Here is a 25,306-nt window from a genome sequence, read left to right as displayed (position 1 = left end):
AAGGAACTCTTCGACAGAATAGAAGGAGTGACTCATGAGGAAACTATTCAGTTTCAATTTGAAAGCGCGTGGATTACTGCTAAGATTTTTGAATTCGAGTGGCAGCTTATTGAAAATGGATGCAGCAGTATACTGCACACGTCTTTGCACAGGAGTTAAGGAAGTCCGATCCAATGTAGGTTTGGTTTCTGCCGAGTATTAACCGAGTGAAAGCTGCTTATTCTTGGGAATAAGCTAATACTGGTAACAAGAAACGACAATAAGGAATATACATATTGAGAGGCCAATGTCAAAATACCCAGACTCGTGAACAGAGGTCGACAAGAGGTTCGTGAACTTACACAACTTATTGCCTGAACCGCCCGTTTTTGAGCCAAAAATATCCTTTTATAATGGGAAGAGTTATCCCAAAATATAATACCATACGACATAACCGAATGAAAAAAGCAAAGTAGACTAATTTTCGTGTCGAACGATCACTCACTTCTGATACCGTTCGAATAGTAAAAATCGCAGTATTAAGTCTTTGAACAAGATCGTGAACATGGGCTTTCCACCACAGCTTACTATCTATCTGAACACCTAGGATTTTGAACTGTTGAGTTTCACTAATCATATGCCCGTTCTGTGAAATTAAAACGTCAGGTTTTATTGAATTGTGTGATAGAAACTGTAAAAACTGGGTCTTATTGTGATTTAGCGTTAGTTTATTTTCTACAAGGTTTGAACTTAGGTCATGTACTGCACTATTTGAAACCGAGCCAATGTTGCACAGAACCTCCTTTACTACCCAGCTAGTGCAATAAGCAAACAGAAATATTTTAGAGTTATCTGTAATACTAGAGGGCATATCATTTATGTAAATAAGGAACAGGAGCGGCCCCAACACTGATCCCTGGGGCACCCCCCACTTGACAGTACCCCACTCAGACCTCACATCACAACCGTTATCAACATTATGAATAATCAGCTTTTGATGCCTGTTGATAAAGTAAGAGGTGAACCAATTGTGAGCTACTCCACGTATTCCGTAATGGTCTAACTTCTGGAGCAATATTTTGTGATCAACACAATCAAATGCCTCAGTTAAATAAAAAAATATGCCAAGCCTCCGAAACCTTCTGTTTAGCCCATCCAGTACCTTACATAGAAAAGATAATATAGCATTTTCAGTTGTTAAACGACTTCTAAAGCCGAACTGTACATTTGTTAGCAAATATTGTGATATAAAATGATCAATTATCCTTACATTCACAGCCTTTTCAATAACTTTTGCAAACACTGGTGGCATAGAAATAGGACTACAATTATCTACATTATCCCTTTCTCCCTTTTTATAAAGCGGATTTACTACTGAGTACTTTAATCGCTCAGGGAACTGGCCATTCCTAAAGGAAAAATTACAAATATGGCTAAATACAGGGCTAACATGCGCAGCACGGTACTTTAATATTCTACTAGACACTCCATCATAACCATGAGAGTCCTTAGTCTTCAGTGATTTAATTATTGACTCAATCTCCCTCTTGTCTGTATCGCAGAGGACTATTTCAGACATCAATCTCGAAAAGGCATTTGCCAAGAACGTTATATGATTTCCTGAATGAAATGTTTTTTTTTTTTTTTCGCCAGGGTAATTGGATACCGTTAAGAGACACTGGAAGAACCGTTTCACAAAAAATGCCCCTGATTAACTTTCGGCATGATATGACGGGTGTCCTGTAATTTCTTAGGTTTTAGTTTGAGACTGTGATACTGAACAATTGTCGTCATTCATATCTGATACGACAGCAACGAAGTATCATGCTTTATAATTCCGTGGAAGCCGGTTCATTTTGTTTCGCAAAATGCTTCTACATCTGAAGAAAAACGTCAGCAGAAACGGAGCAGAAGCCGCGTCAGCGCAGCACGTGACATGGACAGCTGTCACCCGCACGGTTCGTATGACAAAGGGAAGCAAATTATCTGCCACATCGACGGCCCAATAACTCGTGGAGAATTGCCTGCTGCTTAGACTACGTCCGTATTTGTCACGTGGTTTGAATAACAGCTACTGCGCGCTCCGTGGTCTTTCATCAGAGGCCTCCAGCGGCCCACGTCGGACCCTCACTATCCTCGACGTCCGACGCACGACTGTCAGATTAAATAAACAAGAATGTAGACGTTCGTTTGTTCAAAATAGTGTATCGCCCGAAGTTCTTGATGGATGGCTTTGGAATTCTTACCTTTTTGAGATTTTTTAACGTCTCCCTATCTTTAAATTTATAAAAATTATATATTGCATATATATATTAAAAAGTAACGATATAAGAACACATGTTGTGTCAAAATTTCAGAATATTCGAGCGAAACCTTCCGGAGATTTGCAATTAGGATCATTTAAAGTTTCTGTGTAAGTACAGACGTAAATGTTCGTTTCTCCAAAATCTCAAATCTCTTCCCAATCAATTGCATTGAAATTTTGACGTAGCGTTGCATTAGAATAGTACTGGAAAGCCTTATGGTATATATGTAACTTATACATAATAACAAGGGCCAACATTTTGGGTACATATATTATACTGATACTTCAGCATATATAATATATTGAAACGTTCTTAGCAAATAGGCAAGTTTTATTTGTGGCTTAGTGGTTTATGATTTGAATAATACTATAAAATATGAATCTGCAATAACAATAAACGAGGCTCAAGGTCAGAGAGAGGGAGGAAGGAGAGACAGATGAAAGGGTGCGAGGAAACGGACATAGAAAACGCCAAGGAGGAGATGGATAGATGAAGGAGCAGGAGGAGTTGGACAGGGAGGGAGAAGGAGAAAATGGACGGAGAAAGAGGGGAGAAGGTGATGGACAGAGAGAGGGGAAGGGAAAGAGGAAGTAGGAGGAGATGGAGAGACAAGGGGGAGGAGAATATGGACAGAGAGATAGGTAGGAACAGATAGGGGGAGGGTAGGAAGTAGGAGGAGACGGCGATAGAGGAGGGGAGGAGAAGATGGACAGAGAGAGAGGTAGGAAAGGAGAGGATGGGAGAGAGACGAAGTAGGAGGAAATGGTGAGGGAGGGGGGAGGAGAAGATGGACAGGGAGAGGGGTAGGAAGACAGAGGGCGAGGAAGTAGGAGGAGATGGAGATAGAGGAGGGAGGAGAAGATGGACAGAGAGAGGTGTAGGAAGAGAGGATGGAGAGAGGAAGTAGGAGGAGGTGGAGAGAGGGGAGAGGAGAAGATGGACAGAGAGGGGGTAGGAAGAGTGAGGGGGAGGGAGGGAGGAAGTAGGAGGAGATGGAAAGAGAGGGGAAAATGGACTGAGAGAGGGGTAGGAGGAGAGAGGGGGAGGGAAAGTGGAAGTAGGAGGAGATGGACAAAGAAAATGGAAGGGGGGGAGATGGACAGAGACAGGGGAAGAAGGAAACTAGGACGTATGTCCAATTCCCATAGATTGTAGAAACGTGTGTTTTTTACTTTATTTGTCATTTAAGCAGATTAACCTACAGTGAAGTGTGAAATATACACTTAAATCAATGGTCGGCATCAATTAGTCGTGCAGGCTGCACTACTCAATTGTTTTTATACTACACACATAAAAATAAGTTTTGCATCACCTTGGTTCCGAGAGTTCTTGAACCTGTACAGAAAACTGCTCATGAGAACCAAACATTGAAAGTTGTACCATCATACAGCATACCTACAGAGGTGGTGGTCCAGATTGCTGTAGAAACCAGAAGCACGTCCTCTTGCATTGATGCATGCCTGTTTTCCTCGTGGCATACTATCCACAAATTCATCAAGGCACTGTTGGTCCATATTGTCCCACTCCTCAACGGCTATTCGGCGTAGATCCCTCAGAGTGGTTGGTGGGTCACATCGTCCATAAACAGCCCTTTTCAATCTATCCCAGGCATGTTCGATAGGGTTCGTATCTGGAGAACATGCTGGCCACCTGAAAGAAGTCATTCACGATATGTGCACGATGAGGGCGCGATTTGTCATCCATGAAGACGAATGCCTCACCAATATGCTGCCGATATGGTTGCACCATCGGTCGGGAGATGGCATTCACGTATCGTACAGCCCTTACGGCGCTTCCATGTCCACCAGCGGTATTCGTCGGCCCCCACATAATGCCACCCCAAAACAGCAGGGAACTTGCTGCACTCGCTGTACAGTACGTCAAAGGTGTTCAGTCTGACCGGGTTGCCTCCAAACACGTCTCCGACGATTATCGGATTGAAGGCATATACGACACTCATCGGTGAAGAGAACGTGATGCCTATCCTGAGCGGTCCATTCAGCATGTTGTTGGGCCCATCTGTTCCGCGCTGCATGCTGTCGTGCTTGCAAAGATGGACCTCGCCATGGACGTCGGGAGTGATGCTGAGCATCATGTAGCCTAATGCGCACAGTTTGAGTCGTAACACGACGTCCTGTGGCTGTTCGAAAAGGATCATTCAACATAGTGACGTTGCTGTCAGGTTTCCTCCGAGCCATAATCCGTAGGTAGAGGTCATCCACTGTAGTAGTAGCCCTTGGGCGGCCTGAGCGAGGCAAGTCATCGACAATTCCTGTCTCTATGTATCTACTCCATGTCCCAACAACATCGCTTTGGTTCAGTCCAAAACTGCTGGAAGCTTCTCTTGTTGAGAGCCCTTCCTGGCACAGAGTAACAATGCGGACCCTTTCGAACCGCGGTATTGACCTTCTAGTCATGGCTGAACTACAGACAACACGAGCCCTGTACCTCCACTGGAACTGATCGGCTGTCGGACTCCCCTCGTCTAATAGGTGCTGCTCATGGATGGTTGTTACATCTTTGGGCGCGTTTAGTAACGTCTCTGAACAGTGAAAGCGACTAAGTCTGTGATGCAATATCCGCAGTCAACGTCTATCTTCAGGAGTTCTGGGAAGCGGGTTGATGAACTTTTTTTGATGCATGTAATATGCATCTAGCTGGAACACGTATTATGTTCGAGTATAATGACTTTTCTGGAGACTAGAAATCTACTCTGTAGGAATCAGCATGGGTTTCGAAAAAGACGGTCGTGTGAAACCCAGCTCGCTCTATTCGTCCACGAGACTCAGAGGGCCATAGACATGGGTTCACAGGTAGATGCCGTGTTTCTTTACTTCCGCAAGGCATTTGACACAGTTCCCCACAGTCGTTTAATGAACAAAGTAAGAGCATACGGACTATCAGACGAATTGTGTGATCGGATTGAGGAGTTCGTAGATAACAGAACGCAGCATGTCATTCTCAATGGAGAGAAGTCTTCCGAAGTAAGAGTGATTTCAGGTGTGCCGCAGGGGAGTGTCATAAGACCGTTGCTATTCACAATATACATGAATGACCTGGTGGATGACATCGGAAGTTCACTGAGGCTTTTTGCAGATGATGCTGTGGTGTATCGAGAGGTTGCAACAATGAAAAATTGTACTGGAATGCAGGAGGATCTGCAGCAAATTGACACATGTTGCAGGGAATGGCAATTGAATCTCAATGTAGCGAAGTGTAATGTGCTGCGAATACATAGAAAGAAAGATCCCTTATCATTTAGGTACAATATAGCAGGTCAGCAACTAGAAGCAGTTAATTCCATAAATTATCTGGGAGTAGGCATTAGGAGTGGTTTAAAATGGAATGATCATATAAACTTGATCGTCGGTAAAGCAGATGCCAGACTGAGATTCATTGGAAGAATCTTAAGGAAATGCAATCCGAAAACAAAGGAAGTAGGTTACAGTACGCTTGTTCGCCCATTGCTTGAATACTACTCAGCAGTGTGGGATCCGTACCACATAGGGTTGATAGAAGAGATAGAGAAGATCCAACGAAGAGCAGCCCGCTTCGTTGCAGGGTTGTTTTCGTAATCGCGAAAGCGTTACGGAGATGACAGATAAACTCCAGTGGAAGACTCTGCAGGAGAGACGCTCAGTAGCTCGGTACGGGCTTTTGTTGAAGTTTCGAGAACAAGCAGTATATTGCTCCCTCCTATGTACATCTCGCGAAGAGACCATGAGGATAAAATCAGAAAGATTAGAGCCCGCACAGAGGAATACCGACAATCTTTCTTTCCACGAACAATACGAGACTGAAACAGAAGGGAGACCCGATAGAGGCACTCAAGGTACCCTCCGCCACACACCGTCAGGTGGCTTGCGGAGTATGAATGTAGATGTAGATAAACAGCCTAATCCAGAAACGTGAACTAACGTTAAGAGCTTGTAAGGAGTGTAGTTTTCGTGCTTAATAACAAACGAACATACAGAATGAGCAATATTTTAAGATGTAACTAATTTTAATTGATGTTGGTGAATTGGACCTTGAGGTAAGCGTCCCCCCTGAACTCAGGGGCAGAGGGGTAGCAGCGCGGACACTGCGGGTTTGGAGGGAGAAGGCACCTTCTACTGTCTGTTTTCCGGAACTGACAGCTCGCGGCCGTGCACCACTCGTACCGAGCGTCTGCTGTGGTATACATTTTAACCCTAAAATAGCATGGATTTGTGAATGTGCATAATAGAGACGATCATCTTCAAATGCGGTACATATTTGTACCAAAGAACATGAAATGAAGACTGTCGTAATACAACCCAGTGAAAAGATGAAAAATGCCACTCGAAACATTTAGTAAACATTTGTGATCGTGCCTTGTGTTGCACAATGCATTTAAATGTAAATACAATTACTTTTATTACTCATTCGCTCACACTGATATTACAACACTTCGAGAGTCAATTACAGTGTCGCGTCTTTAGCGTTACTAACGGTGGCAGCAGTCAGAAACAAAGAACAGTCGGCGCAACTTTTAACGGTCAGTACTTGGAGAGGTCGGCAGCCAATTTATCCCGACCTTAGAACACTGATCAGCCAGACCATTGTGACCACCCACACAACAGCCGGTACGTCCATCTTCGGCACGGATAACAGCGGAGACACGTCGTGGCATGGAAGTAATGAGGCCTTGATAGGTCGCTGGAGGAAGTTGGCAGCCCAGTTGCACACACAAGTCACCTAATTACCGTAAATTCCGGGGAGGGGAGCGATGAGCCGTAACGCCATGTTCAGTCACATCTCAGATATGTTAGATCGGGTTCAGATCTGGAGAGTTGAGGGGACAGCACATCGACTGGAACTCACCGTTGTGCTCCTCGAGCTGCTCCATCACTCTCCTGGCATTGTGACATGGCGCATTATCTTGATGAAAAACGTCACGGCCGTCGGGAAACACGATCGTCATGAAGAGGTGTACGTGGTCTGCAACCAGTGTTCGATACACCTTGGCTTTGACTTGCACCAACCGCACTGTATCCATGGATGCTCACGTGAATGCTCCCCGGAGCACAAGTGAGCCGCCGCCAGCTTGTCTCCGTCCTCCAGTACACATGCCAAGGAGATGTTCTCCTGGAAGACGACCGATTCGCGCCCTCCCATCGGCACGATGAAGGAGGTATCTGGATTTATCAGACCATGCAACACTCTGCCACTGCGGAAACGTCCAGTGCCGATGGTCAATCGCCCATTTCAGTCGTAATGTAAGTTGGCTGTTTAGGTTTTTATGTCGGTAACGCCACGTAGCGCTCTGTATGGAAATCACTGACTGTGCTGTGTGAAATCTGTGGCTGGTTGGCATCGTTGGAATATTCGCTATTCTAGTGTTGGGCAGTTGGATGTCAACAGCGCATAGCATTGCGCAGTTGGAGGTGAGCCGCCGGCTGTGGTGGATGGGGGGGGGGGGGGGGGGGGGGAGAGAGACGGCAGAGTTTTGAGAGCGGACGATCTGGACGCGTGTCCGCGAGAAAAAGGAAATTTGTAAGACTGGATGTCATGAACTCATGTATATATAATGACTTTTGAAGCCTATTAAGATAAATATGTTGTTTGTTCTCTGTCAAATTCTTTCATTTGCTAGCTGTGGCTATCAGTAGTTAGTGCCTTCAGTAGCTAGAATCTTTTATTTAGCTGTCAGTATTGGCGGTTGCTGTATTGCAGTAGTTGGAGTAAGGAAGATTTTTGTGTAGTAACTGATTCATGAAAGGTATAGGTTATTGTTAGTCAGGGCCGTTCTTTTGTAGGGATTAATGAAAGTTAGATTGCGTTGCGTTAAAAAAATAAAATATTGTGGGTCGTTTAGGGTTGATCAGAATAAGTAAAGAGAGAAATGTCTTAGTATGTTCAGTTTTGCTCAGCTGTTGAAAATCAAATAACGTAAGAGGTTTACGAGCACAGTCATTTATAGTTTTCCAGAGGGGACGTTTCTGTAATTGCACTTGTCGTGATGTTAACATTGGCACATGCATGGGTTGCCAGTTGCGGAAGTCAACCTTCTGATGTTAGTTCTGGCACAGTTCGCCGCCTCTTCGGTTTACCAGTCTGCCCAGGCTACGACGTCCGACATTTGCCGCGAGATGTGGCCGCCCAGCCCTACGACGCCTGTAAGTGTTTTAGCCTTGATTTCGCCAATGTTGAAGACACTCACCACAGCGCTCCTCGAACACCCAACAAGTCATGCAGTTTCCGGAATGCTCGTGCCAAGCTTCCGGGCCATCAAAATCTGCCCTTGGTCAAAGTCAGATAGATCGCACGCCTTCCCCATTCTACAAGAACAGCGCGCTCACTGATAGTTCATGCACGTGGTGTGTGGCTGACTAGCAGTCGTTTCTCGCAGCCGTTCCTGCTGTCGCTTTGGACGCGTTTATATCGGTAGCAGGTCGGTGGTCATAATGTTTGATCAATGTACGATAGCTATAGTCCGATCCACGAACGAGGAGGAGGAGGCAGGAGGAAATTAGTGTTTAACGTCCCGTCGGCAACGAGCTCATTAGAGACGGACCACAAGCTCGAATTAGGGAAGGATGGGGAAGAAAATCGGCCGCGCCGTTTCAAAGGAACCATCCCGGCATTTGCCCGAAGTGATCTAGGGAAATCACGGAAAACCTAAATCAGGAAGGCCGGACGGGGGATTGAACCGTCGTCCTCCCGAATCGAGTCCAGTGTGTTAATCCACGAACGATGGCAGTTGGCGCATGTCGAGGTACGGACGAGGATTGCATCGTTGACGATTCCAGCGACAGTTGCGGTACGCGCATGCGCGTGCTTTCCGCTTGAAGAAAGCGTATATCTAGCACGTTATGCCTCACCCTTGCTTATGCGGAATGTATCACTAAACAATTCTCTACGATTACTTTTAATGCTCAGATTAGCTGCAGCATTCAGAACAGAGCGCTCTGAACACGACGTAGGTGCGCTGAACAAGTCGAAACTCGATCGCCATCGGTCGTGACTGCAATTATAGTCAACTTGGGGCTCATTACATACTAGTTTGTATAGGTTACTAATTAGTAAGGTGGGAACATACGCGGCCCGAGAAGTTGCCTCTCTGTCAGTATTGGCTCTTGAGCAGAAAAGTTTTACTATCGCTGACTTAAACGAACGTAAGTCACCGCGGATGTCCTCAACCCTCTATTACTTAAATTAGTCAACACCATTAGTGTGGTGTGTGTGTCGTGTAAATGTAAGCCCATATTAAACGTTTTATTTGGAAGTAAAAAAATGTTTTGTTCGAAACAATGTAAATGAACCTAGACAACGTACATCAGTTACAAAAAGTTTTGATTTTTCCATAAAAGGCCGCGGTGGTCGAGCGATTCTAGGCGCTTCAGACCTGGAACGGGCGACTGCTACGGTCGCAAGTTCGAATCCTGCCTCAGGCATGGCTGTGTGTGATGTCCTTAGGTTAGTTAGGTTTAAGCAGTTCTAAGTTGTAGGGGACTGGCGACCTCAGATGTTAAGTCTAATAGTACTCAGAGCCTTTTGAACCATTTTCTATAAAAATTTATATTCCAATTACAACTTAGCATATTTGTTAAAATAGAAGCCCGGCGCTATTGCGGTGACATTTTATAGAACCCGGCGAGGGAAAACGTGTATGTCTTCCGCCACAAATGAAGCTAAACGGATGTTAACTACAATAACGCTATCTACAGATTGTAAAACTTAGCTACTGAAGCCAAATTACGCACCATCTCACGACAAAGCTGAGAAAGACTTTCGCTTGAGTGTGTGACGCCCCATCACAGTAACGAATTGCTGTAGTTGTTGATCAGTGATCAGTGCTCTGAACGGTTAGAGATGTCTTCCAGATTTAGTCCAATACTCCTCACGTTTTCGCTTCTCCCTTGAACCATTTATCTGAGACTTTGGACTCTACCAGATTTAAAATCTGCTTCGGTAGCCGGGTTGCATCCATCTTGAAAAGACATCCGCAGAACTTCTTCTGTCGTTTGCTTACTGACTCTTCTTCTTCTTTTTCTCTTCCTGTCTTTAAGGCCGCGTTGGACCACTTCATCAGCCATTTATGGGCACCTCCTTCAGAAGATTTTCTTTCCGAATTGCCCAGTGTCTTTTTATTCGCTCTGATACTTTTTATCGTTACTCATCTGTAAATAACCTCTTCATTCTTTGTCGTTTGTCTATTTTTGGTTTAAATCTAATTGTTTCGTTTTTCAGTTTCTTTACATTTTCTGTTTTATTTTGCAAATCGTCCAGTGTTAATTCAAGTTCTCTGATATCCTCCCTGATTTCCTTTATACATACTACTTGTTGCTTCATGTTCCAAAGCTTCTCTATAATTTTTCTTGGTAATCTGGTTTCTGGTGTCCTCATAATGTGACCAAAAAACACATCCTTTTTTCCATATACACTCCTGCAAATTGAAATAAGAACACCGAGAATTCATTGTCCCAGGAAGAGGAAACTTTATTGACACATTCCTGGGGTCAGATACATCACATGATCACACTGACAGAACCACAGGCACATAGACACAGGCAACAGAGCATGCTCAATGTCGGCACTAGTACAGTGTATATCCACCTTTCGCAGCAATGCAGGCTGATATTCTCCCATGGAGACGATCGTAGAGATGCTGGATGTAGTCCTGTGGAACGGCTTGCCATGCCATTTCCACCTGGCGCCTCAGTTGGACCAGCGTTCGTGCTGGACGTGCAGACCGCGTGAGACGACGCTTCATCCAGTCCCAAACATGCTCAATGGGGGACAGATCCGGAGATCTTGCTGGCCAGGGTAGTTGACTTACACCTTCTAGAGCACGTTGGGTGGCACGGGATACATGCGGACGTGCATTGTCCTGTTGGAACAGCAAGTTCCCTTGCCGGTCTAGGAATGGTAGAACGATGGGTTCGATGACGGTTTGGATGTACCGTGCACTATTCAGTGTCCCCTCGACGATCACCAGAGGTGTACAGCCAGTGTAGGAGATCGCTCCCCACACCATGATGCCGGGTGTTGGCCCTGTGTGCCTCGGTAGTATGCAGTCCTGATTGTGGCGCTCACCTGCACGGCGCCAAACACGCATACGACCATCATTGACACCAAGGCAGAAGCGACTCTCATCGCTGAAGACGACACGTCTCCATTCGTCCCTCCATTCACGCCTGTCGCGACACCACTGGAGGCGGGCTGCACGATGTTGGGGCGTGAGCGGAAGACGGCCTAACGGTGTGCGGGACTGTAGCCCAGCTTCATGGAGACGGTTGCGAATGGTCCTCGCCGATACCCCAGGAGCAACAGTGTCCCTAATTTGCTGGGAAGTGGCGGTGCGGTCCCCTACGGCACTGCGGAGGATCCTACGGTCTTGGCGTGCATCCGTGCGTCGCTGCGGTCCGGTCCCAGGTCGACGGGCGCACGTGCACCTTCCGCCGACCACTGGCGACAACATTGATGTACTGTGGAGACCTCACGCCCCACGTGTTGAGCAATTCGGCGGTACGTCCACCCGGCCTCCCGCATGCCCACTATACGCCCTCGCTCAAAGTCCGTCAACTGCACATACGGTTCACGTACACGCTGTCGCGGCATGCTACCAGTGTTAAAGACTGCGATGGAGCTCCGTATGTCACGGCAAACTGGCTGACACTGACGGCGGCGGTGCACAAATGCTGCGCAGCTAGCGCCATTCGACGGCCAACACCGCGGTTCCTGGTGTGTCCGCTGTGCCGTGCGTGTGATCATTGCTTGTACAGCCCTCTCGCAGTGTCCGGATAAGTGTGGTGGGTCTGACACACCGGTGTCAATGTGTTCTTTTTTTCCATTTCCAGGAGGGTTTATCTATAATGGGCACTAGTTTGTTGTGTGGCACTTCATTTGATATTATTCACCTTTGTCCATCTTTTTGATATACCTTATTTATGTACGCTATAGCCATTCTTCCCTCTACCTTTAGAATTTAGTACATTCTGTTTTTTTCTGGATAACTTTGAAAAGAGTTCTTCCGTATATTACCTCTTATTGAACCACCTTTTTGGAATGTTTTAACTTAGTTCTGATTGACATACTTTTTATTGTATGTAGACCATATTAATTTTTGAACTTTTATTATTTTCTTTCTTGCCATACTGGTTCAAATGGCTCTGAGCGCTATGGGACTTAACGTCTGAGGTCATCAGTCCCCTAGCACTACTTAAACCTAACTAACCTAAGGACATCACACACATCCATGCCCACGGCAGGATTCGAACCTGCTACCGTAGCGGTTCCAGACTGTAGCGCCTAGAGCCGCTCGCCCACCCCGGCCGGCGCAAATTTGATCTGGCAATATTAATGTAGAAACTTTTTTGGAAATTTGGAGTTCCTGTAGGAGCAAAACTGCTGAGGTCATCGGTCCCTAGGCTTACACACTACTTAATCTAACTTAAGCTAAGGACAACACGCACACCCATGCCCGAGGGAGGACTCGAAGCCCGACGGAGGCAGCCGCGCGAACCGTAGCCTGACACCTGAGACCACGCGGTACACTAATTTAGTCTCTTTATTCGACCCGCTGTTGACTTTATGGTTGGTTTTCTTTTTGATCGATGTTGACGTGGTCCGCAAGCGGGAAGACGGTTGGAGGTCAGTTTGCCGGACCGCCGTCAGCGCGCTGCAGTGTAAGCGACGCCGGCGGGAGTCGCCGCCGGCCCGTGCGTGGGAGAAGGGGTCGTGTGCGCTCAGCAGGTGCGAGGGCCGTGGCACGCCGTGCAGTGGCGTCGGTAGCGCGTGCCCGCGGCCGCCAGGCGGCAGCAGCCGGCGGCCGCGGTGGAGGGGGGAGCGGCCGCGCCGCCACACGGAGGCGTGCGCCGGCCCGCGCCAGTCGTGCGCTGCGCGTCGGCCCGTGTTGTCGTCTCTCAGCGAGTGGGGCCACGCCGGCCGGTCGCGCCCTCTCCTGTCACCGTCGTGGAAACTCGGCGTCGCTCCGCGGGGCACGTGGTCCGCGTCCAGCGCGCCGCGACCGATCGAACGACAGTCGATTTCGATTCGGCCAGGTGACCTCTCTGGCACAACTCGTGTGTGATTACCGCCGTGCAACTGCTGCTTAGTTTACAATACTTGTGGATTTTCTCGCGTCGCCGGCGCCATGTGTGGGTAAGTACTAGCAAGAATGCCTCCAGTGGCTGTTTATTGTTGTAAAACATTAGTTTCTGTGTAATGTAGTGTGAGATGGTTATTTTCACTCAAAGACTCGTCAACTCTGTCTAAACAGCTTACACAGTCCAGCAGCATCTTGCAAGCAATTAGGTTAATGTCGCAATGTATTGTGAAAAGATACCCCTCGTCTTTCCTTTTTTGTCACCTGGTGACTGTACTGGTGTCTTACACATCACATGGATTATTCAGTCTGAAAATGAAATCCAGAAGACTCTCGGATTATAAAGGAAAAATATGTGTGTGTGTGTGTGTGTGTGTGTGTGTGTGTGTGTGTGTGTGCGAGAGAGAGAGAGAGAGAGCGCAAGCGATTACGTTTTGTATGCAAGTTATTTAATCTCTTTTTCATATATACACATACTGTGTGTTTTTTATTACCCGCCGAATATTACCTTCTGTTGCTATTGTCTCCCACAAAGGAGCCACTGTTGCTTCCATGTCATTGTTGGCGATGGTATTGTACACTTGTTGAAATGAAGCACAGTTATTGTCATAAGAGTAACTGGTTTTACAAATTTACAGTGATATTGCCTTAGATGGATATAGTGGCCATTTTGTAATTTGTTTAATTACGTATATAAGATCTCGATCCGGAAACGATGTAATCGGATTCCACTCATTCAAAGTAATCATCAGACGATCCGTTTAAAAAGAACGAGAAGAGGTAACACAATGTTAGAAACTATAGTAGACGCAGTATATCACACAACCATACGTATAAGAAATAAAGTACATATACTTGTGTATAGAACTTGGATATAGTATTTTAGTACTTGTTTCTTCCTTTTTAATAATGTCATCCTAAGGTTTTGTAGTGCTACGAAACCGATAATGGCACCATTTGAGTGATGCGAGACTGTAATAGGATTCACACGTAGTTTCCAATTTTTCCAAAGTAGCTGATAGGTGTGAACCCAATGTTTGTTGTTTTTCGTAAATCTCTACACCGTTTGTATGCGGTTATAAATTTTTAGGAGACCGCGCTGGAGTCTGAAAAATATATACGGGTATGAGCGTTGTAGTTAACAGGTATAGCTGAATACCGATGCCTTATGTTTTCCCGAACACTCGGCAGCGGGTTTACGGTGAGGACGTTCAGAATTAGAACATGCACGAACGCGCTGACTCTTCTTGGAAAGGACATTACTGTCTCTTAGTTCACGTGCTCTTGAAACGGTACTGCTTTTACAAGCCATATTGGCAAGAGGTTACTTTCGATCGCACGTTGACCCCTCTCGTCTAGTAGACGATAACTGCCCTCTGGTAAAGGAAGACTTTCACTCTGAGTTTAAGATCGATCGTGAAGGAAGAACTTGGGTGCAACTTGATTACGTTTCTAGCGCAGCAACTAATTACGTTGTTGATTACTTAAGTTCAAAATGGAAGCGACGGGGCTGTTAAAAAGGTGTGCTTCTAGTTTGTTTCATAAATTGTCACTTTCCGGGGTAGTGTTTTCTATTTTTATGGAAGTCGTTTTATTATTAAGCTATTAAGTTAACTTCGCCTCCGTGGACATAATGTAGCTGCTATGTTTACAGCGTGACATGTTTCACAGATCTGCTAAACGGCGGATTTTCGTAAAACAGTAGGTACATGCGCAACTATCACATATGTGAAGACCATATGTAAAATGAATTTATATTTAGAGGAACTACGGTTTTAAATATTGAAATCTCGACGCGAAAATCCACTTCAAAAATTTGTACTGGATCAGGACTCGAACCCGGATTTTCCGCTCAGCGCGGGCCGTCGCCTTACCACTTAATCGGAGCTCGCTTCATTTACCGACCCAAGTTCGTTGTCACACACGTATATATTTCATCTCATAGATTAGCAGTTCATTTACCCACACTCGCACATTTCTTCCGTTGTCATTTTTCGTCACCCACGCACCCGCATATATGTTTCAAATATTGACATTTATTCCCGAACATTACCATACCTGTAATCGGTATGGTTGTGCTACGTGAACCACCGTATGAAAATTTGTGCTAGCCCGGTACTCGATCCCGTTGGCGATAAGCGGGAAATCCCGGTTCGATTCCCGGCCTGGCACAAATTTTCGTATGCTGCTTTACTATATATATTACAGTTGATTTTTCGCGAATGAATTTCAGTATCTAACATGGAAAAAAGTCCTTATTCTGGGTTTTTCACTTTGGTAGTTACGCTAACGTACTACGGCGTGTTAGGTACGCCCGCACCCTAACAAAATCCGCATAAGGGTTCATCTGGTTATGCGGCCCGTTTAGGCCAGCACTTGTTGCCACTGCCCCCCCCCCCCAAAACACACACACACACACACACACACACACACACACTCTCTCTCTCTCTCTCTCTCTCTCTCTCTCTCTCTCTCTAATTCCTCGTAGTACGGCGATTATGTGTAAGACGCTTCTAGGTGGTTTACAATACAGAGTATGCTTCTCTTAGCTTATTTTACAAAACATCTTTAATCTAGTTGTTCAAAAATCATGCTAATCTGCATGAGGAGATCAAATCGTCAGTTTATCCCTGTCATGTAGATTACCTTTGAAGAGACTTCCTGGAGTCATGTTTTCCGTGACAGTAATTACGGTTCTGATTTAAGCATCGGATGTACCATTTAATTTAGTATCGTTATAGTCAAGGCGTAAAGTGATGTAGAATAATGCAGATCCTTCCGTTTTCAGGACTCGAGGTGCAAGATTAGTATCTTATGATACCTGACCTAATTACCCGAAAGATATTTGATAGAATTAGTCGCGGTCGCAGAAAATGAGCGAACAGTTCTGTATCGCCACGACATAATCATGTGACTCAGGGCAGCAACTTTCGGCGTGATTGGAAAACCGTTCAGCATTGTGTCCAGAGAATTGGTGTATACAGATGTTTTTGTGCAGGCTTTATTTCGCTGTTCTGTCAGTGGCTTTTCTCTGCACGCTCCCGCGGTGCGTGAACGGAAAGGCGACGCCTTCGCGCCACCGCCACGTGCTATTGTGAGAGGAGGTCGTCCCCCTCGGAGCATTCAGCATCCCTCCTGGATTAATATTCATTAGCAGGGGGTACGAGATGTGTCCTAGGGCCACCAGGGGAGTAACTAGTGCGTTGCCACTTTTACAGTTGCGTTTCGTGAGGGGTGAACTTCGCGGCTTCGTTTATATGGCTGCGGCTGTCGCCCCGTAAAAAGTGAAGGGAAAAGGGAGATTGTCTCACGTTGATCATATTGGGCAGCGGAGTTTTACTTCACAGCATTTGAGGGAATTGATCGTATTTGTGTGTACATACGTATCCCATGTGTGGCGATTTGAACATAATTTTCGTTCACTTTCAATGCAGTATTCTCGTTACACTGTAGGCTGTGTATATGTGCAGTTGAGAGGTGGTAGTTACTTATCTGACTTTTGTTTGAATTGCATGAGGACGGTCAATTTCCAACACGGAGTAATTAACTGAGAAGAAATGATAGACTTGGGTTGCATAGGGAAGTTGTCACTTGTGGACCGAAAAACTGCAGTTTTAACAGAGATCACTTCCGACATCCTTTCAGATTGTTCTGACGGCCTTTCCTGCTGCCAAATTATTTTTTTTTTTTTTTTTTTTTTTTTTTTACCTTCATGGAAGATAAACGCCAGTACTCACAAGAATTTGTTATAATTGTTAGTTTGGAACATCCGCGTTTGTGGCATGTAAGATGGACAAACTGTAATGATGTCGAAAAACAAAATGCGTAAACATAGATCCTGTTGTTGTTGTTGTTGTTGTTGTTGTTGTTGTGGTGGTGGTGGTGGTGGTGGTGGTGGTGGTGGTGGTCTTCAGTCCTGAGACTGCTTTGATGCAGCTCTCCATGCTACCCTATCCTGTGCAAGTTTCTTCATCTCCCAGTACCCAGTGCAACCTACATCCTTCTGAATCCTTGGTCTCACTATACGATTTTTACCCTCCACGCTGCCCTCCAACGCTAAATTTGTGATCCCTTGATGCCTCAGAACATGTTAAACTAACCGGTCCCTCCTATAGTATTATTTTTGTGGCTATCTCGTTCGTAGCAATACATTTGCCCCAGGAATAGTAAAACGAATGAGCGATAGATTTTCACAATTTGCTTTTCACGCCACGTCATTCCGACACGTTTGAAAGGTAAGATATGTAACTGCGTCGCCCTCAGTAAGTGAGGTGTTTTTGAGTTGCCACTGTCTAACCTTCCTTAATTTATTTTTTAAAAGAATAGTTCGATGTAAACAGCCGTACAAGAGTGGCTACAGCATCGCATCACTTGGCTTGTTCTAATTGCGAAATAAAGCCATTGTGTGCTCAAGTGACTTTCTCCGTACATACGGTCTTACATTGTTGTAGGAGTTACCACTGTCCGGGTTGCAAGTCAGTATTCAGAAGGGATCACATAGTGCTGAACCTCCTGAGAGTGTTTCAGCCATCATCAGAAATAAGTAGTATGACGTCAGTATTGGTACTTTGATGTAGCATAAGTAAATTAAATTACATTCTAGCTTTTGTTTTTACTCTGATTCTGTTCGATCGCGGCAGCTAAAGTTTTCTTAGCGACAATTACCATGAAATTGCTGAGACACGAAGCCGCCATTTGGACGCACTTTAATAATTTTTCACATGCCTTGACCACACTTTTATTTCTAATAGTAGTGTGTGGTCAAGACTTTAAAAAGTTATTAAAGTAAATGTTACGATATATTTATGCTGTATTGAGCAGGTAATTTCGCAGACTTTCACGATTACCCACAACTCTTAAAATTAAAAATCACCCCTTACGTAATCATTGTTTTGGCCATTTCGTGCACTCTTAGATCCGCACACACGTTTGCTCATTTGTCAACAACACAAATAGCCACAGGGATACTTAATCAATGATGAGTTCGTTACCATACAAAACTGTGTTTAAAATAACTCGTCCTGGAGGAAATTTATTTCGTTTTTTACTCCGTTTAGTGTGCGCGGATAAATATTTGCCTGCCTGTCGGTCTTCGTGACTTGCACCATTCCTGTAGTCAGCGAGCGTTGACTGTCAGAATCTGCAACTATTGTGTCGGGCATAAACGTTGTTTTCCCCGCCTCTGCTGTGTGTTTTCGTATATCAGTATAGCGTGCATTTCCTTTCGCGCTCGGCTCTGTGGACTTTTATGTTCTCGTTCTCGAGCGGAAAGTCTTAATGGAGATCTTTGGCCTGATGCAAAATCACCGGGCAATGGAGGGCCAGCATATTTGTCAAATGAATGAGATGATCATCATCCCAAATATTGTAGTTCTGATGAGAACCAAACGGCAGGTGGTGTCGCACGGATGGACAAACCTCAGTGACACCGAAATGTACAGATTTTATTCCCCGCGGACTAGGTAGGCCGCAGCATAGAGAGCGATTGGCGGCAGAAAGCGAGGATACTGATGGACAAGGTATACTAACATCAACGCGCTCCTGAAACTAGTAAGATTATCAGAACGCAACTTCGGTGTCAGCAGATGACGCGTTTGTCGGCTGTGGGATTCACAAAGTTTTTCGAAAGCGCAAAACAGAAAATCCAAATGTTTAAGTGGAATTGTGAACGCCACATTTTAATACCGTAATTGTAACAAAAATCTTTGTAAGCTTTACAGTTTTACTTGGAATCGTTCATGCTGACAGTTTATTACGAATTTTCCGCATTTGCGAGGCGAACTGAGAAGAGCGTCTTAGATTTCGCTCATTTAGAGTACAGATCTATTCTCCGCGATTTGCCTACACTATGGCACGCTTCGCTTCCAGCTTAGACTGACTTCTTTTGAAGTGGCTGGTTTTGAGAATATTTTCTTGATGAACGCGAAAATGAAGGTGCAACAATAATTCAGAAGGCCTTTAAAGACGAGAAGCGTCTTCAATTACTCTGCTGCTATTTTGTTCACAACATAAGGCAAATTTTTGAAACCTCTATTTAAAAACTGGAAAGCGCCTATATTAACCTTCATGCACTAAACTGACAGGATTGCAAACAGAAATTACTGCCAGAAAAAATATGAAGAATTCTACAGACAGCGATGCAGTGTCTGAGGAAGTTGATTAAGTGATCAAAATACTTCAAAGGAAGCTGCAGACAAATATTTGTAGTGTTTGGCTCATTTGAATAAGTGGTACGGGATAACAACTCTATTTACAGAAATATGAACATTTTGACAGTGGAAATAATTACAGGGGCTGAGTGCCTCTCTGAACGTGCTAGTAAATGAGGATAAATATTATGATTATTGTAAAGAGCGAGAAGTTCGTGAATTTGTGGCGAGTAAAACAGAGGATACACCTAGGTGGATGATTTTTTTAAAGCATTAAAGACGATTGAAAAAGAAATAAGATTTCGCCACTTTCGGTTTTTCTATCCTCATCGCAAACGCTGTTGTTAACGATCTGTGGTCAAAAATTCGCAGTCAGCGAAATGAAGTCCATGTCAAATCTGAAATACAGGTGTGCACTAATTTCAAATTTATCTGTAAAGAATTTTATGATTTTATTGTTGCTGATCCAAAAGCACTACAATCTGGACGCAGTGTGAACAAACATATTTTTAAATGATAAATATTATTCATTGACTTCTTACACATTCGGGAGTTTTGAAAGACAAAGGTGGCAACCCTACTTGGAATGCGGAATGTCGCGACATACAGAAACCAACACCCGTGTCAGGCAGAGTGCAACTAGAAGGCCAGCCACTGCTTATGACGCAGTCGAATGGGGCGACTTCCCACGAGTTGGTCAGCTCGAAGCCCGTACTACCGGCTGCACGAAAAGCCCGCCGGCTTGTTCGGACTCAGCCCAGACACTGTGCAAGGAGGGAGGGCATTGTGTCGGCAGCTGCAATCTCATCCCCCCCCTCTCAAGCTACCATCACGCTATTCCGGTAATAAAAGGGGGCCGCTTGGTGCCTACAGTACCTGCTTCGCGCGTTATAAATCGCGGCTGAAGGCAGGCAGCGCGCGCATTCCCTCAATCCCCTGAGGTTGGGGGCTGCACGCGAGTGTTTATCTAGCAAACTTAACTCTATCGCAGGGTCGTACTGAGGTTTATTTTTTCCTCTAGCTGCCCAGCTATATAGCCAACCACACGTATTTTATATGTTTACAGTGAAGTTTCGATACGATCACATACTTCCACTCCAGATAACACAAATCTTATTTCTTAATTTACATCTGCATACGTACTCCGCAAGACACCATAGGAAGCATGGCGGTTTGTACCTTGTGCAACTGCTAGTTCCGCGTGCCCTAATACCTCTTATTTTGTCTTTAGTGTCGTGCGTGAGAACGACTCGAACTGCTGGAGGAGTTCACGCCACATCTCGCTGCTTGATCTAGAGATTTCTGTTAGTACTACCTCCAAGAAATGTCACGGCCAAAAAGGGTCGCTGTCACGATTCAATCTAATTATCGAGCCTGAACTCGTCCTGTGATCTAGTGGCGTCTGTCGGTACTACACAGCGGGTCTCGGAACTGTTATTCTCGCGTTTAATATGATTTATTCCGTTTATTAGGCATTCCGTTCCCAGTTTCATCTGAATGTTACCGTCTTGCTTTATAGCCGATTAAATATCGGGAACTTGTTTACGCTTTGTTCTAGTATGTGAAAAGGTGTCGAAATGCTCATTTTGCAACTCATCTGGCGAGTTATTTTACTCGCTCATAATGAAATGAAACTTCGTATTGGGTTCAGAGTCCAGTAATATTCTCAAAGGACGATATTAACACCTCTTTTAGATTTACATAAGTCACCCTAAATGCTTGTTAAGGTATTTACTGTATGAGTACTTTGACTGTAAATAAGCTCAAATACAACAGCAATTTTTACGGCTGTAGGAGCTACTACCATTTCCGCTCTGTGTTTCACGAATCCGTCAATTTCAATCAGAGCTATAGCTTGTCCTCGTGGGTGCTTTTGGCTTTTCTCGCTTCACGTGAGTCAAATGTCACGTGATTGTTGGAGCAACGCTCGGTACTGTATCTAGGTCTGTGGTGTATCGGGAAACCTCGAGTATCGTTTACCCAACCCAACTTGTCTTCACGGTGCTTACGCTGGATGTACGGTGATACAGAATCGTTCACCAGCCTGTCGCAGTGTCGGTTCTCCAATTTTGTCTACAGTGTACCTGGAAAGAACGTCATCTTGCCTCCAGTTATTCCCATTTGCGTTCACGGAGCATTTCTCGGGGAATTTTGCGTTGATCGAAGCTACTGGAAACAAATCTAGCATTAAACCTCTGAATTATTTCAATGTTCCGTTTAATGCCACCTTGATGGGGATCCCAAATACTAGAGTATCCTCTGGAGTGGTTAGTGTTCCATACACGCTCTTCTTTAAAGTGGCGATACAATTTTTTCCCAATCAACCGAAATCCCCCTTTCGCAATTCGTACAGCCGAACTGACTTAACGGGATTATTCCATTTCATATCGCTGTAAAACATTACACCTAGATATTAAATCGACGTAACGGTATCAAGCAGTACAGTACTAATTAATACCGTATTTGAACGTTGCGCTCGGCTGCATTATTTTTTTTTTTTTAATTTAGAGCAAGCTGCCATTTGTCAAACCCAAAATAGTCATCCTGAGTTCTGTATAGCCGGCCACTGTATCCTAGCGGTTCTAGGAGCTTCAGTCAGGAACCGCTTCTGCTCCGGTCCTAGGTTCGAATCCTGCCTCGGGCATGGATGTGTGTGATGTCCTTATGTTAGTTTTAAGTAGTTCTAAGTCTAAGGGACTGATGACCTCAGATGTTAAGTCCCATACTACTTATAGAGCTATTTGAACAATTTGATGAAATTTGTCGCTTCTCCTGAAATTCATCTACCAGTCTTTGCGAATCCCAGTACCTCCTGCAGACTTCGATAAGCCACATTTCTCCAAAATCCTGCGGCCATCACGTTTCAGTCATGAGTAATAATTTATGAATCGAGCTGCTGTGAAATGCCTATCGAAGCCTAAAATCACATAAAGGTACATCCATGTTCGCAATGCTATAGAAGTTCACGAGTGTAGTGTCGAATGGTACTGTCAAAACTGCAAAATATTTCTGCTTGGCAGCTGCTCCTTCCCTTCAGGTGCGACAGTGGCGTGCTCTTGTCTCGCCAATTTGTGAGGCTGTTCTCTAGAAAAGCATAGGCGCCAGCGGTCGGGTCTATGACATCTAGAAACATTTTGACATCAAGAGCCGCCTGACGGAGAAACGGGCCACCTACTGTACATGCTCACCGCAGAAATCACGGCCGCTGAGGTGCCACGCGTGCGAGGTGTTGGTACCAGGCTTCTCACTGAACTAGTTTGTTAGTAGTCGACAATGCGTCAGTGCCGCCAGAGCTGGTTTCCACCCTTTGCTGAGTTGAAATCCCGTTTCTGTGTTAAGTAATTACCTAATGTATTTTGTTTGCTTCTTTACTGATTTGAGTCCTTCTACGTGAACTGCTCCTTCGCGCATTTTTCATTCTGGGTGTCCAGACGTCTTCTAGAAATATTGTGCGGTTCAATGATCGGACGCTACACCTGTTAACCTTTCAAGAATTACTAAGGCGGGAATACGTCAGACAGCACACGTACAGAATGGCCTGGCTGAACATACACGAACAGCGGGTTTTACTTTAGGGTTTTCAATACAAAATTCAGTGAATTCTTGCGAATGCTTAGAGCACTTACAACTCGATTTCGTGGCGTAATGACCCCAGTGATTGCTTGTGCAGCTCGCTCATTAGAACTTCCTGGATTTTGAGTGGCAGAGTGACTCACATCCGTATGTTCCGTAACTGTAAATGATTTATCGCGAGCGGGACTGGTTCTGAACCGTGTTGTTGTCCTTTGCGCAAAGTTGTGACGCGAGCAACGTTCGCCTTTGTCGCGGGCGTCCGCTTATTTACGACCATCAGCTGTCTCTGATAATGTGCCGTCCACTTACCTCACGCACATCCCAAGTGCACAGTGGCTGCGGTCTTTGCTGCCTGTTTGCCAGATTGTGACCACGTTACGCAGGAGCCACAGAAGAGTTGACGTCATCCTCGCAACACCGACTTTGTCCAGTAGTACCTTCATAGCATCGTCGCTTCTTCTCCAACCTGGATATCCCGCCGTCCTGTAGTACACGGAAGGTACGAACCACAGTGTAACCGAGGTAGTGAAGCTTCCGTCTGTTGGTTGTCGTTCGTTTGCGTCTTACCTTCAACTTCACAGTAGCTGTAACCAGTGCTGTTTTTCTGGGTCAACGCTGGGGGATGCGTACCTAAACTTTTTCGTCGGCTAAGTAACTTTTTTACGATATTGAGAAATTGGGAGACGCCAAAGATTTATTTCCGGACGTAAATGTTTTATTTCACTTTTTCGTGTTGGTAATCGCAATACGAACGATACCAGTGCAATTTTTGGTGGGAAAAGCGATGTCATTGACTGTTTCAAGCATTTCGAAGTTGCGGCAACCGTTCTCGACAACTGAATCGCTGGCAGCCAGTTCGACAAGCATGTAGTGCCCTCGCGCGCTAATAGTGGGCCATGGTTCTACCAAACGGATATGCGTACGGTCAAACGCTGAGTTACCAATAGGTGTCTGTACGGCCCCACTACCATGATATCATGACTAAAAGCAGACGGGTGGTATCCCATGCTTCAGTTAAAATTAATATTAGCTGCATTATAACCAATGTCGGAGTACCCTCAAGCTTTTTTTTAGAAAAAAACAGTGGCTGTAACAGCACTACTAACGCGTGATGAGTGCTTGATCATTTGAAGATCGGTATTGCCCAAAACTGGCCATTTTGAGATTTCAGACGGAAAATATTTCCAATTTAATATATATGGTATGCTACATACAGACTCACGTGATAGAGAACGCTCGCATGAATGGATCACGTGTATCAAAGTGTCTCAGTCATCGGTGCATCTTCCGCGGCGGTATACCACGCATAGGAGCTGAGGAATACGTGCCGAAATAAGATCGGACGCCCGCATCAAAGGAAGAAAAACAGTGGGCAATGCGGTCGTAGAGCCAGAGCAGATCTCTCTCTCTCTCTCTCTCTCTCTCTCTCTCTCTCTCTCTCTCTCTCTCTCTCTCACACACACACACACACACACACACACACACACACACACACAGGTAAACAAGCTGGCGGGATCGTCTTGTCCGTCAGAGGCCTCAGAAGCCAGCTAGCCACAGGCAAACACCGCACCAGCCTTTTCCTATAAAACAAACAGCCTCTGAAATACCGGAATCCCACTGCCTCACTAACCTCTGGGTGTCGCTGCTTATCAAACTGAACTACTTCTAACGCTCATGCCGTAGAATTCCATTCTGATCGAGATGCTTCGAACCGCCATGACCGGGGGAAATTTTCATTGCCACAAATCGGACAGGAAAGGCGACTGCGCGGGCCTGAATGAGCGTTGTACGTAAACTTGTACACTAACGGTTGTCTCTCGTAGGAGTCGTCTGGCACTTAAGATTATACTTGCAATTTCGTTCTTGCGATGTGTAAATGGAGTTAATTTTGTCGAATACTGCACATCGCGTCCATCATACAACATCCAGTGTCAAGAGACAGCATCTGTTTCCCGTTAAAAATAAAACAGTTTTCAAGGCGTAATTTCACGTGCCCATTCGAAAGTGGCTCCAAATTAGTCTAGTACGACAGTAGGGCTACGGAGATAACGTGTGTCAGTAGGGGCAGTACAACCTTTTCTCGTCTCGTCTTTGTTGCCGGCTTACCCGGTCTCACGTTCCATACTGGCGCGCGCTGTGCTTCCGCCATGCTGCAGCGCCACTCAGTCGCTGTTGTAGTAGTGTCATTCTTCTTTTACCGTGTCTGTTAATGCATACCGTTAAACCGAATA

General features: G+C 45.2%; 1 protein-coding gene across 1 annotated transcript in view; it reads left to right on the top strand.

Annotated features, from left to right (window-relative positions):
• The first annotated feature begins 12,970 nt into the window (after positions 1-12,970).
• Positions 12,971-25,306, top strand: part of LOC126335219 (protein rhomboid) — a 278,300-nt gene continuing 265,964 nt past the window's right edge. Inside the window, exon 1 of the mRNA XM_049998248.1 lies at positions 12,971-13,409. The gene's annotated coding sequence lies outside the window, so the exon portion shown is untranslated. The remainder of the gene's footprint in view (positions 13,410-25,306) is intronic.

Source organism: Schistocerca gregaria, chromosome 2 (genome assembly GCF_023897955.1).
Source record: "Schistocerca gregaria isolate iqSchGreg1 chromosome 2, iqSchGreg1.2, whole genome shotgun sequence".
Classification (NCBI taxonomy): Eukaryota; Metazoa; Arthropoda; class Insecta; order Orthoptera; family Acrididae; genus Schistocerca; species Schistocerca gregaria.
Note: the sequence above shows the minus strand (reverse complement) of the source record. Positions and strands in the feature narration are given on the sequence as shown.